This window comes from Cupressus sempervirens, chromosome 5 (assembly GCF_028749045.1).
Source record: "Cupressus sempervirens isolate cs-2001-9-10 chromosome 5, ASM2874904v1, whole genome shotgun sequence".
Lineage (NCBI taxonomy): Eukaryota > Viridiplantae > Streptophyta > Pinopsida > Cupressales > Cupressaceae > Cupressus > Cupressus sempervirens.
The window spans coordinates 237,020,900-237,035,065 of record NC_143122.1 but is presented as its reverse complement, the minus strand read 5'-3'; the positions used below and the strand labels follow the sequence as shown (position 1 = coordinate 237,035,065).

The following is a 14,166-nucleotide window of genomic DNA, read 5'->3' as shown; positions in this document are numbered from 1 at the left end:
GTGTCACTACTTGTGAATATTTTTCTTTTCATCTGCTAAACTTGGTGTTAAGTGTTTGTTTAGGTTCAAGCCCTACCTTGCTTTACTTCATTGAAAAATATAGATATAAATAAATTCTTAAATTACTAGGAAAAATGTCATTTTTATTAGACAGAAACATAAATTAGTTGTCCAAAGTATTTGTAAAGAAGATAAGCATATATTCGTAATGGCAAAATTTTAATATATTGTCATTTTTAATTATTTTTGGATTTTTTGTAGAGTGGTTTATAATAATTTATATATTGATTAATGATATAATTTTTTGGAAAGTTGGCCTTATTCTTTTATTCATAACCATTATATTTCTACTTTTCAAATTTAGATTTCTTTTATTCGTGGTTATCTCTATTACAAGTTGACTTGATAAATATTTTACATAATTTATCCGTACACAAAGACATTATTTATAAAATTCAAAGTATGTTTGTGCATTAGATTATCACATCAAGAAAAAATTACTATCATTCCTACTTCTAGGAGAGATTACTCTAAGAATATTTTAATTTTTAGTAGTAAAAGGAACCTAGTCCTACATCATTATTTTAAAGAATATCATAGTTTTATTATATTTATTCATTTCCATGACTTTAGAGTTAGTCTAATTGAGTTAAGAGAAAACAAACCTTTTGATCTAATTATCTTTTCCAATGTATGTTTCAATATAGCCAGTCCTTAACAATCAATACAAAGAAATAAATTTAAGAAAAATCAAAAGTAAATGAACAATATTGCACAAATAAAATCTCTATGTCACATGAAATGTCTACAACTACACTTGATTTTATCCAATTGTAATATTAGTTGAATTTACGACCGCCACCCAATATTGGATGTATCAAATTGAACTTTTATGGTTCATCACTTGGAAACTTGGGGTGGGTGAGAGGGGATGACCTCATTAGGAAGTGCAGAGGCATTTCTTTGACAATGCATACAATTAATTTTTGTACGCAGGTTGGCATATGTGGCAAAAATGTTACTCCTTTTCCATGGTGTCAAAATTACATTAGAAAAAGGTTGCCAAAAAAGTATAGTGGAAGGCAATGCTCTCAATGTGATTATTATTTTTTTTGATGTAAATAAGTATTTAATATTTAAAATTTACTTTATTTTACTTAGGATAATGCATTTTTATATTAATTGTCATGTAGACACCTAGGAATTTGCATATTTGTATGAGTTGTCATGTAGAGAAAATAGTTGTTTGTACTCCAATTGAGCACATGTTGTAAACTACATCTCTTTATAAGATACACCTTTGTGTTCTTATCCTATCATTATTGCATGTACTTGCATGCATAATAGAGGATAATCCACTCTCAGTGGGTGTGTTCTTAGTTGTTATACTTATCTCTTTGAATGACTCATAGTCATCTTGATTGCCTTTATATACAAGGCACTTCTATGATGTATTCATCTTATTATCAATTATCATTTGATCAACATTGGATCAATTGATCTTCTAGGTCTTGGTATTTTCATTATTTTCCTTAAAAAAATTCTTACATGTTATCAGATTCAAAGGAGTGTCCATTGCGTAGCCATTGGAGAGAAATGTTTATTTGTAGGTCAAGATTGGAGCTTGTTGTTGCAAATCAGATGTTGGCATTACATTGACAAGGTTAAAAAAACCCATAAATTGACTTTTATTTCATCTAAAGCATATATCTGAGTGAAATCCAAAGTAATTTAAATTTGGAAGGTGTGGTGGTGGCGATTTAAAAAAAAAATTATAGAGGTGATTTTCAAACAACAATATCTCACTCATTCAAACTCCTTTTTTCAAGCAATTTTTCTTTTTTTGGGTAGAATTCCATGATCTATGCATTGGTGGAGGTTGTTTTTTATTTCTATCCATCTTTTTTTTAATCACAAATCCCATTTTTTACAACTTTAGAGGCTTCTTTAGACTCATACAAACACATTTTTAGGTACAATTTTTTTTTAAGTGCATAATTTTTTGTCTGCTTTCCATATCTAGTTAAAAATTTCTATGATTTTAAATGGTGTAGCTATTTTCTAATTTTGGTTAACATATTTTTGAGAATTTACAATTTTTGGTGATTGTACATGTCCAGTCCTTGATTTTACAACTTCAGAAGCATTGTTTGGGCTCATACAAATATATTTTAGAGTGCCATTTCTTCTAAAGTTCATTTTTTTTAGAGAGAAGACCATATTTTCTATCCTAAGATTGGTTTAATTGGATGAAAATTCCACTTTAGAATTTGGTCTATTTTAGCCTATTGGGTGATTGTACTTTATAGATCCTTTACAAATCTAGTGTCCTAATTATATTGAGTATGTTATTGCTTCATATTTTTGTAATAATACTCAAAATCAAAAGTCCACTTTGGCCAAATTGAGTAAGTGGAAATTATATTCACACTACATATAAAATTCCAAATCACCTCTTTAGCGGGGTGGGGGGTGGTTCTTTCATTAATTGCATTTTTGGGGTGAATTGTTGATGTAATTTGATACAAATTTGAGCTGCCATATAGCCATTAGAAATCAAATTCTTAGGATACAATAAATTCATCCTGTAGTCGTGGCTTAAACAAGCATTTTTGAAATGAGTTGTATTAGAATATATGGTAATTCCTAAAACACCTATATTTGGAGAGTGTTTGAAAATGCAGGGGACTGCACATAAGTTGAAACCCTAGTAAAAGGAGAATCAAGAAATACCAATTTGGCACCAGCCAAGCAATGTCACAAATTTAGACCTCTTCTCCAATCCATCATTGTCTGCTTCTTGTGCCGTTTGTAGCCAACAATGCAAGCATTATCAGAAAGGACATTGTGGTGCATGACTCGGCCAAACAAAATAGAAAGCAATGACTGTGGCTTATTGCCTGGCTATGAACCAACTTACACTTCACCTAGGTGCTCACTCATGTGGTAAGCAGGTCTGTGGTAAGCCCTTGCCGGTGGTAAAGCTAAAGGAATCCCAATAGTCGGCATAAATAGGTGTGTGAGGAAATGCATTACTCGTAAATGAATGAAATTTTTTCTTTTTAACCCATGAATGAATGAAACTTTTTTTTTTTTTTTTTTGTTATAACATTGAGTTGGTCGAAATTTAACTTAAGAATACATAGGTTGATCAAAATTTTGACCAAATCAGCCACAAAATTTTTATTTTCGACCAACGTGGGAATCAAAAGAAAAAAAAAGAAGGAATTATAGCTTTGGTCAAAAATTTTGGTAGAAAAACAAGTGCAAACGTACTAGTGAATATATGTGGTAAGGCCCTAGTTCACTCGTAGTTTAGTTGGTCAAACAAACTGATCCCTTATAATGCAACTATTATGCCAAGAAAGATTTCCTTTGTAATTATGTAAATATCATCTCAATCTATTTTATATTGGTAATTAAGCTGGAATTTGAGCATTCAGCAAAACTTATTATAGATATTATTGAAAATCTACTTTGTAGCTTTGTTTCCACCATACCAATTCATGTAAAGCTAGAATACTGATGTTTCAGTAGTTGAAAGTTATGCAGTTGTCTAGAATCCAAATATGTTATGTGCAACATCACTTTGCAGACTTGTAATGAGGATCAAATAAAAGAGAAAAAATGGAACTTGCTCAATAGATGTATTAAGATATATTTGATCTATAGAATTGAGTTTTGCATCTTATAATTATGACAATATTCATGTTAAGCCATGACATCGTGATTCTGTACACTACTAAAAGCTCTCTTGATTTAGCCTTCCCTTGGTCAAGAGATGAACAGATCAATTTGAAAAATAGCTAAAATGTAATTAGTGTTTCATTTTGAATCTTGAAATTCAGATCATTTCTAATTCAAAGTGACCCAAGAAACTTCTTATTAAACCAAACACATTGATATTGTTTTATGTTTAAAATTCTCTTCTATCAATTCAAAAATGAAAAAATGGATTTTAGCATTTATTAGACCCCCATGACTGAATCTATAGTTATCTAGAATGTGGCCAATTAGCCATAGCTCATGACAAACATTTATTTAACTGTATTAATTGGTGTTGCTAGTTTATAATCCTATCCAAGGTGTTGGTTATAACCTGAAGATATTTCGGGCATAAACATAGTAAGCTGCTTAATTTTAAGGATTCAATTTTTTATGAGTTACATGATTCTGAGAATGGTAGGAGCTTGTTAATAACTTGGTTGATATCTACAATTCAAAAGTAGCTTCTTGTGTGGAAGGAGCAAGTTTTTAAAGAAATGATTCATCTTTTTTCTATAGGATTTTAAATATATCCAAGGATCACTACAAAGCTTCTGTGCTAGAAAGTAGTGATTGTCAAGAGAAGTTTCATGCCTGTCTTACAAAAACAAAGGTCATTATAGATTAACAACTGAAGGTGACCATATGTAGTGGTAGAACCTCTACACTTTAAAACAATATGAGATTTTAATAAGGAATACTCCAGTGCTACAATTAAAACTGGATCTTAGGTTGTTTGAAATGGTAGTTTGAAGGAAAAATAAGTCATAAATTAGGTCGTACATAAAACAAAGTAGGTTACTTTTAAAAGGAAAAGATAAAATAGAGGTGAGTTAAATAACACATATTTACATAGCATCCTGAGTAATCCAAATTCAAAAAGGATGAAGAGGAAATATGTGCCTAAATAAAAAATAAATCCTAAAAGATCATCAAGAAGGAGTTGAGGATGCTACTAAGAAAAATAGTGCGAACACCACAATTTTGCCAATTTGCACTAGAATTCTTCATCTAAGGTCCACTTGATTTTGGAAAACAACTATTAGCTACTCCCTACCAGAGATCATGTTCACCAATTACTACCAAATTTTTAAAAAGTTTTAATTTTATTAATGAGGGGCCAAAGCAATGCAAGTTTTTTTTTTCAAAACTAACATTGTTTATAAAGTTGAATGGCCAGTTACTAATTTACAAAAACAAGATTAGCACCCTAATTAGAATCATTGTAAGGTGCTATCATGCATATCCATGTTGTTTAGAAGGAAAAGGAAAGCATCAATGGTGCATCCAATTTATGTTGAGCTAGTTTTGTAATTCACCTAAAAATGAAAGAATGGCACAAACTTGATTGGGAGAAATTTTATTACCTATTAGCTGAAAATAAAATCATTTCAACAGGCAAGGGTGCAAGGCTTGTTAAATTTTTATGTGTTTCTCAAATAGATTATGTGGATTGTACAGAAAAAGCATCATAGATGAGGTCTGAACATGATACAAACTATGTCGCTTTTCAAAGAAAATATTTAAATCACACAGATCAATATTATATGCAAAGCAATCTAGATCCAGAAAAGATGAAGACAAAAGATAGGTCTAATTAATTAACACAGACCTAAAAGATACTAATAGGGGATTTGAAGATGATTTTCAGAAAAATGGTGCAAATGCACATGATTTTTCTAGTGCACACAATAAATCTTATAGTCAGGTCTATTTGAAGTCAGAAAATAACTATCAGCTACTAATTGCTGAAGATAATGTTCACCAATTACTACCACATTGAATCATAAGATTTTCTTTTATTAATGAAAACAACACAATTTTTCCTTTCTAAATTAGTATCCTTTCCTAAATTTGGATATCCTATAATTTTTTGTAAAGACAGAGTTAGTGCCCTTATAGGAACCAATGTGAGTTGCCATCATGCAGCCCACTTTGTCTAGAATAAAAGACAAAGCATTTATGATTGATCCAATTTGTGCTCGACTAGTGAAATATGCCTCTACCATGGATATAAAGCACATTGAGAATGAGAGAAATTTTGTTACCTGTTACTTGAAAATAAAAATAGTTGAGGAGGCAAGGGTGCATGAGTTGTCAAAACTTCATGTGGTTGTCAAACAGTTTTTGTGGATAACAGGGAAAGTCTTCACACACCCTCATACATTTTAATATTAAAACACAATCAATATTTTGTTGATAGGGAATTTTTAGTAAAATGAAGAAGAGAAAAGGAAACACAGTTGCAGTAGCAGCCTTCTACCAAAAAAACACACCTAGCATACAATAATGGATAAGATCAAGACAACAATAATAATTACTCATTGCTAAAGAATGCACTATCAAATAGCTGCCAAGACAATTGGGTTCAGGGTGTACTAACATCTCCTAGTAACTATATATAAGTGTAATTTATTGGTGACACCATTCTTGCCCAAGATATAGAAAAATTAATTAAAAAGACACTAAAGACTATGATATGATTTAGGCCAAGTTTTACATCAAACTGTTGCCTAATTAGGTGCCACAAATCCTATTGTTGTTTACTTAGAGTTGTGAATTTTAGGGATGGATTGATTCCTGTCCTAGTTACGTGTAACCTGGTATTTGGCAAAAAAATGCTTGGAGATGCAGAATTCCTCTAGAGAAGAATTGCAAATTCAAGCATAAGAATAAAAAGCATGCTCCAAAAGTTATAGCAAATCAAAATATAAAAGTTGAAGAAATCCACAATCAATGTTTTTGACATAAACATGCTTCATGTTTGACCTTCCCTCATTGCCACTCTCTTAAATTGCAAATTATTTCTAAGAAAAACAAAAAGAACTAAAGCTTTGATTACATATGTCAAAAGCATTTTCCTCATCTAAAAATATCAAAGGGCTTAGAAATTAATTCCCCTAGAGTTGAAAGTAAAACTTAATGAATTCTTCCCAGAGACTCTATTGTATTCAATTCTGTACCATAAATCAATGCTATTGGTGCTCCCTCATCCTAGTCCAAGTTTTTTTTCCAGCAATAGAACCACTGAAATCTACAGAATTTTCTATGTAGCACAACAGTTTGAGTTGCACTCATGCAATGATTATGATTTCAAAATAAGCTTCACCAGATAAATTGGATACATAAGTTTTAAGCAGACTCTACTCTAGCTTCAGCATAAGAATTATTAAGTGGGACACCTGATAATTTTTTAGAGGTTTCAATAACATTAACTAATCAGAAATTGACTCAATCAATTTGTCAAGAGATATATGCACCACAAATGCCTTGGATACAAGCCTCGTCATATCTGTTAGTATACTTCACACTTTGCTTTTGCTATGTAATTTTGATAGTTAATCAATCTATTGGTATCCTGTTTCTATTTGTTCTCTATATGTAATCTTAAGGGCAATAATGCCAATTACCATATCTAGATAAATATTCAAATACATAAAGAGTTGTATTATAAAAACAAGTTTCTAAAACAATCTAAACAAAAATTTGAGGATAGAAGCCACCTATTACTTCAGAATTTCCAAAGCAATCATATCAGAATGAGTGATATGGATCACAAATTTTGACTCTTGTGCTATTTTTTTTGTAACAACCTATTTGTTTTACAATATATGTATTGTTGTATTAACAAAAATTTTATTACCTTAAGCTTGGTTGGAGGGAAATTCATGAATGTTGATTTGGCTTGAATTCTTAACCCATCTGAGCATCCTCAAATAATAGGCATTTATAATTTCTAGTCCTACCAACATAGTGATCAGTAGGCCTGCAATTAAGAAAAATGGATTGGATCACAAAACAATAACAAAGCACCATATACTCACTCTATCTAGGAATTTTTCCACCAAGAAGCAAATCTCACATGAAAGATAGTCTATAATTGAAAAATTTGTATGTGTACTGAGCTATAAAAAGAACCTGGGCTTTCATAATAGTATAAAGTTCATTCCTACCTACACAACGAACAACGGGCCTACAATTGTTTTAAAAAAAATTGATCACACACCACAATAGCAAAGCACCATAAGCTGACTTTAACCTCAAAATTTCCAACCAAGAAAAGAAAATCTCACAATAGTCTATGATACAAAACTCAAAACTAGTACCCAATTATACAAGAATCTGGGCTCTCACATCAAGGCATCCAAATTTGTTATTTCTCATACAAGAATTAGAGATGCCACTCAATTTTCTTATGCAAAGCACATGATCAAAATATTCAACACAAGTGATAAAATTTCAGTAATATGAAATGATAGTCAGTCGTATTTTTACAATAACTCCCAATCTCAAATCTGGCTTGGGCTGAAATTTTAGCATGAGTTAGATGACATAAAATCAAAAAGACCCAATAAATTTCAAGTGAATCAACATAGTATTTCTCGAGATACAAAATTTTGAGTGCAGAATTTATTATTAAGTGTGTTTGAATCAATTTTTTTGAGAATCTCACAGCAAAATACAAAGGAAAATTTTAGAATTCATCTTACAATTTTAACAAGACCTTAAAGCACCCAAACTAGAATCTATATAACTAGCAGCCTCTATAAAGTATGGATACATACAATGCTCTCGATGTTTAATTCATTTTCTCAAAATAAGGATCCCATGATAAGGAGACTAACCCGAATTAAAAATGTCAATAACAACAGCAAGAATGAAAAGAAAAATGAATTGAAAATTTCAATAACAACAAGAAGAATGAAAAGAACATGGCATTAGACAAAGCTAGATATATTTAGGTTACAATAGATTAAATGCTTCTATGAGCAATTTCAAATAGTAAAAACAACATATATGTTACCAAACGTAACGACATGGACTTACCTCACCTCAAAGAGCTCCCGTGTGTGGCGTACATGCAGACAAACCCTCCTTTGACTAGCGGCAAAATGAGAACTTCTTATTTCCTTTTTTGTTATGTGAACCCGAGTTGGTCAAAATTTCAACCAACTCAGGCATAGAAATGGAAAAAAAATAATTCATCAAGCATTTTAAGAGCTAGGTCAAAAATAAAGGTCAAAATTTGATCTAAAATGTACTAGTGAAAACTTTCCTTGTAACCATTTTTTGGTGCTTTCATATAGTGGGTATGCACTATGTAAAAAATCTCTCTCTCTCTCTCTCTCTCTCCCTATCATACCCTCTCCCATCCCTTACTCTCTCTCTCTCTCTCTCTCTCTCTCTCTCTCTCTCTCTCTCGCTTTCCCTCCCTCCCACCCTCTCCCACCCTCTCCCATCCCCTACTCTCTCCCCATCCTCTACTCTCTCTCATTCTCTACCCTCTCTCCTTCCCTCTCTCCCTATCCATCATCTCTATTAAAATAAAAGGCTTACAAAGTGTGTACGCACTATAACACATATGTGATATAGTGTGTGTGTGCACTATGTAAGCCTTGAATTTAAAAATCCTTTAAATAGCATGCACACACTATTTAAAGCATTGGATTCTACCAAGCCTAAGGCTTTGATTTTCCTTGGGGATCCAACTCAAAGGTTTGGAGTCACTAAACTAGTTTGAGATGTGTTTTGCAACAAGCATACAAAAAATGATTGATTTTTCTTCTATGCTCTCCTTCAAGTTTCCTCATGGTTGAGCATAGATAAAATCAAGCTACATGATATTGTAGATCTTAGTGTTATCTATATAACCATATAATTTGAAATCATTCTATTTCAAGCCTTTCAACTCTAATTTCTTTTGAATGTTTGTCAATTTTATCTAAAAAACCAACATGTATTAATTGGGGTATAGATTTTATCTCGTTCATCAAATTTCACAACTTAATTTTTTAGAAACTAGACTCCATTGTACAGGGCCCACATTTTACACTATTTACAGGGCCCACATTTTACACTATGTTATATTTTTTCTGAAAAAAACCGTACCACTTCTTGTGGCCCCCTTTTTGAGAACCCAAAACTAAACAATACACGTGCCTTGTTTGTGGATATCAAAGTAAGTTGTAAGCCTTTTAAAGATTGTTAAAGCAATGAAGGATAGAGTGTTTTCTTGTCTGCACTTTGTATATTCTATTGATTTCATTTCTAGTATGGGTTGTACTTTTCTTTGAAACATGAATATCAATTGTACTTATGTACTGTATATTGATTTGACATTTTTACCAAATTTCTGAATAGAGAAATTAATAAAAAATTGAACGAAATTTCTAAGATCCAATCACAAAAAAGAAGTTCTCCTAGAAAAATGAAATAAAAAATAAATGACGACACGAACATTAGAAATACTATGAAAACAAAAATTATAAAATGCAAACTAATGTAAAAAGTGCAATTGAAAACATCAGTTCCCGCCTATTATAGGTGGGACTAATAAAGAATACTGCATTTCTTAGCAACTCATTTCTCTTTTAGAAACACCAAGGATATCGACATCTCCGCTGAGATGTTTCCATAAAAAACATGACCACCAAGGAATAAACAATTCATCTTACGAGCGTCACCTATCTTCCAATGATAGACGAGTTGAAGAAAGGATAACTCTATATAACGCTGAGAAATGCCTTTCCATTGTTCGCCGCTCTGTGATTTGCTACTGGCAAAGGCTTTTCTGGTATTGCGGGAATGACAGCCTCGCCCTCCAACATCTTCAATGCCTCTGCCATGCTCAGCCTTAAAGCCAGATTAACGTGAGTACACAAAATACCCACCTTAACAAATCTCTCCATTACTTTCACCTCTTCACTATTGTGCATTCTCCAAACTATAAATTCAACTACTCTACTCGTTTCTAGGAGCTTCCATGCCCAATCAGTAATAAGGTATTCAGTCGAACATTCCACAGAGATATCCAGAGCCCTTCTGCCACTCCTGCTTTCAACCAACACAACTCCAAAGCTATACACATCACTCTGATCTGTAAGAATTCCATACAGAGCATACTCCGGCACCAAATACCCACACGTCCCGCTTATTTTTGACATGAGATATGATTCCCTTTCACTTGCCATCCTCGCCAGCCCAAAATTAGCAACACAGGCATTCTTGTCCTTATCCAGCAGAATGTTATAGGCCTTTATATCTCTGTGATAAATTGTTGGCCGAACGCAGTAATGCAGATGACATAACCCCTTTGCAATCCCAATTATAATCTTCTTCCTTTGCTCCCACGTCAGCGTTATCGCGGCGGCGTTTCTAAAAATGTGTTGATCGAGGCTGCCATTGGCGAGGTAATCGTAAACGAGAAACTGTTGGAACCCCTCTTTGTCATCACCGCCAATGCAAAACCTCGCAGAGCCACCAAATTCCGGTGGCGAAAGCTACTCTGAATCTCCACCTCATTCCAGAAATCTGCATCTTTTTTGGCAGAGCACTTCTTCATTCTCTTCACGGCAATCATTCAACCGTCGGGAAGTTTTGCCTTGTATACCATTCCAAAACTCCCCTGCCCGGTTAAATTCGTGCAACTGAAATCATTCATGGCTTTCTTGATTTCCCCTTCATTTAACCACACTACGCCCATCTTGGGCTTCACGGCGTTGATCAGAAGGCTTTTCTTCAATAGTCTCTTAAAATGCCTCTATTTCATCCTCGCCCTCCACCAGTAACTAATGATTCATAAAATGCTCGTAGCCATGGCGGCGCCTACATCACCATGATCTTGCAATGGTCGAGAATACAGCTGGCTTAATGATGGGTAAAACAGCCTGTACCAACATCACCATGACCGCCTCCATTTTCATCGACATTTTGCATTGAGAATGCCGTCGCTATATTATAGGAGGTAGCTATATAAATTTGCTACAACTCTTAATCGAGTCCAAAAATGCCCTTTCATGTTTGTAGTTTCGTCTTGGATGCTCAGAATTATCACCGATTTCGTTCCTAGTGGAGCATCGCGATTAAATAGGACAAGGTATCATAGCAATATATTGGAATGTTGGGCTTCTACGGACAAGTGTTCTTCACTTTTCAAGATTGATCAACGATCGTGTTGACCATATTAATGGATGGTAGCCACCGATCCTATAGAGACGAAGTTTGTTGGCGTTTAAATGGCATTTGGAGTATTATACAGAAAAGGGAAGCTTACGTATTTTCTATTGACCGAGGTTGGAAGATTAGTTGAATTGTAAACCAGCCACACCTCCCTCTAGAAAGGACATACATGGAACCAATATTTTATTTTAGATTGAAAGAAATAAAACTATATATTCTGTGGCGAATTGCAAGGAGGCAAAACACAATTACTTTGGATTCATGCTTGAGATATAAATCTATTCAATTAATTGGATATGAAAAAAGGAGTAAGTGAATAAAATGCAAATGTAGGATTTGATTTGGACATTTGTGACTAAAAAATGAGGTGAGTCGGTGACTACATTTCATGAATTTAAAATTTATATGTGAATATGGCTCACTAAGACTTCTTTACTCAGCTTTTAAGTTTTTCTAATGTGGATTTGATTTTAACTATTTGTGGTTTTTCTTCCATCTTTTTAATGTATAATTAATTTTTATAAAATTTCAATTAGTATAATAACTTAGTGTGAGTTTTTTCAATTGTTTTAGTTTGTCTATTTAAAAATATACAATGTTCTTATTTTCTATTGTTAATTATATAAATGTCTAATTGTTCTGAATTAGTAGTTGCACACTTTTGTACTTTTACAATGATAAGTAGATAGGTGCTTGTTAAAAAAAAATATAGGTAGGTATTTGATAACTTCAAAATATAACCTCATGTACTAAATCAAATTATAAATAATTTTTAACTAAAAAAAGTATTTAACAAAATATTTTAAATAGAGGGAAAATATTATTTATTTATATTCAATTTATAACATATGAATATAGTTATATTTTTTAAAATCTCCACTAAAACAAATATGTTATGAAAATCAATTGGAGAAATAAAAATAATAATATTTAAAAAATTAGCAACCCATTTACATCCTCCCACAAATATCCTACTGCCTAGATAAATTATAAAAACTAAAAATAAATATTTAATAATAATAAATAGAAATTTTCATCAAACGCAATGGTGAGTTCGAAGGGGTCGATGGAAGGGCAACATGACGATGCTGGTTCAAATGTGAAATTACCAAATGGGAAAAATGGTGATGGTGAGCACGATGCTATATGTCTAAAGGAATTTGCAAGGGCGTCTTACCTTGCTACAAGCTTTAATACTAATAGTATTATGTTCCTAGAATCTCTAGGTGTTTCCTCTGAATCTTCCTTGAAGCATGGTATTGTGGTGACTCCGCCTGGAGTGTCTGAGATTGCAGTCCCAGCTTCCTCATGTGTTGCTTCTAGTTCTAGCAAGGGGGGTCCTGTGGAGCCTTTGAATGTGGGCTATGGGGGCCCTATAAATGGGACGTTCATGTGGGAGTGAAAAGATTGGAGGAGATCATTTGGGGCCACCTTGAATAAAATACCTTCATGTTTGGTTGAACCTATCAAAGTGGGATGCTAGAATAGGCAGTTCTTGATTTTTATTCCATACCCTCTTTTGGATTCTTCTATTTCAGCTTTGGAATTGATGCTCATATGTAAGTTTCTTCGATCTAGTCCCAATATTGAGGAAGTTCATTCCCATGTTAAAAAGATGGCATCTGAAAGGCCAAAGATTGTAGCTCTTCCCAAGGGCTTCTTGTTCTTAAAATTCTCTAATAAAGAGGATTGTAATCAAATTTTTTGTCAAGGTCCTTAGTTGATTGGAAAAATGGCCCTATCTTTTCGAAAATGGCCTCCTAAATGGACCTTTGAGGATAATTTTTTGCCTATGTCCTAGTTTGGGTCAGACTCCCTGGGTTACCATTGGATTTTTGAAATGAACCAGTTTTTAAAGGCATTGCTACTTGTTTGGGTCAAATATTGGTTTTTGATCAATGTACAACAACTAGATCTAGGTTGGTCTTTGCTCATATTTGTGTTAATGTTTATAGACTAGAAAACTTGTCGTCTAGTATAACGATTAACTCAAAGTAGGGGCTTCTCAAATAGGAGGTCAAATTTGAAACCCTTCCCTTTATTTTCTTAATTTGCAATAAGATAAGTCACTAAGCTAAAAATTATCCTAAAAAATCAAAAGGGCTCCTCAACCTCATCTTCCCCCTAGACAAAAAATGAATAGATCGATAAGTAGGGTCCCCTCCCCAAGAAGCACTCTGAGGTGGAGGTTTTGAGTTAGGTGAATCAAAGTATTCTTGTCTCTCTAAAGGTAATGAGTGTGGAGAATTCTCTTGTGGATCCCAATGCCACTAGTGAAATGTTGTGTCAAAGACCTCTAGAAGCAGGAAACCTCTCCTTTGAGGTTGTGGCTGACACTTTTGATACTGAGTTGCAATTAGAGTTGATGCATTCTTAGAGGGTAGATCTTTTGGAGGACAGGGTTCTTCTTGAAGCTGGTTTGATGGATGGTGAATCTAAGGA

At 33.1% G+C, this 14,166-nt stretch overlaps 1 pseudogene; it reads right to left on the bottom strand.

Moving 5' to 3' along the window:
• Positions 1-10,268: 10,268 nt before the first annotated feature.
• Positions 10,269-11,474, bottom strand: LOC149555384 (putative receptor-like protein kinase At1g11050 pseudogene; annotated as a pseudogene).
• Between the last annotated feature and the right edge of the window lie 2,692 nt (positions 11,475-14,166).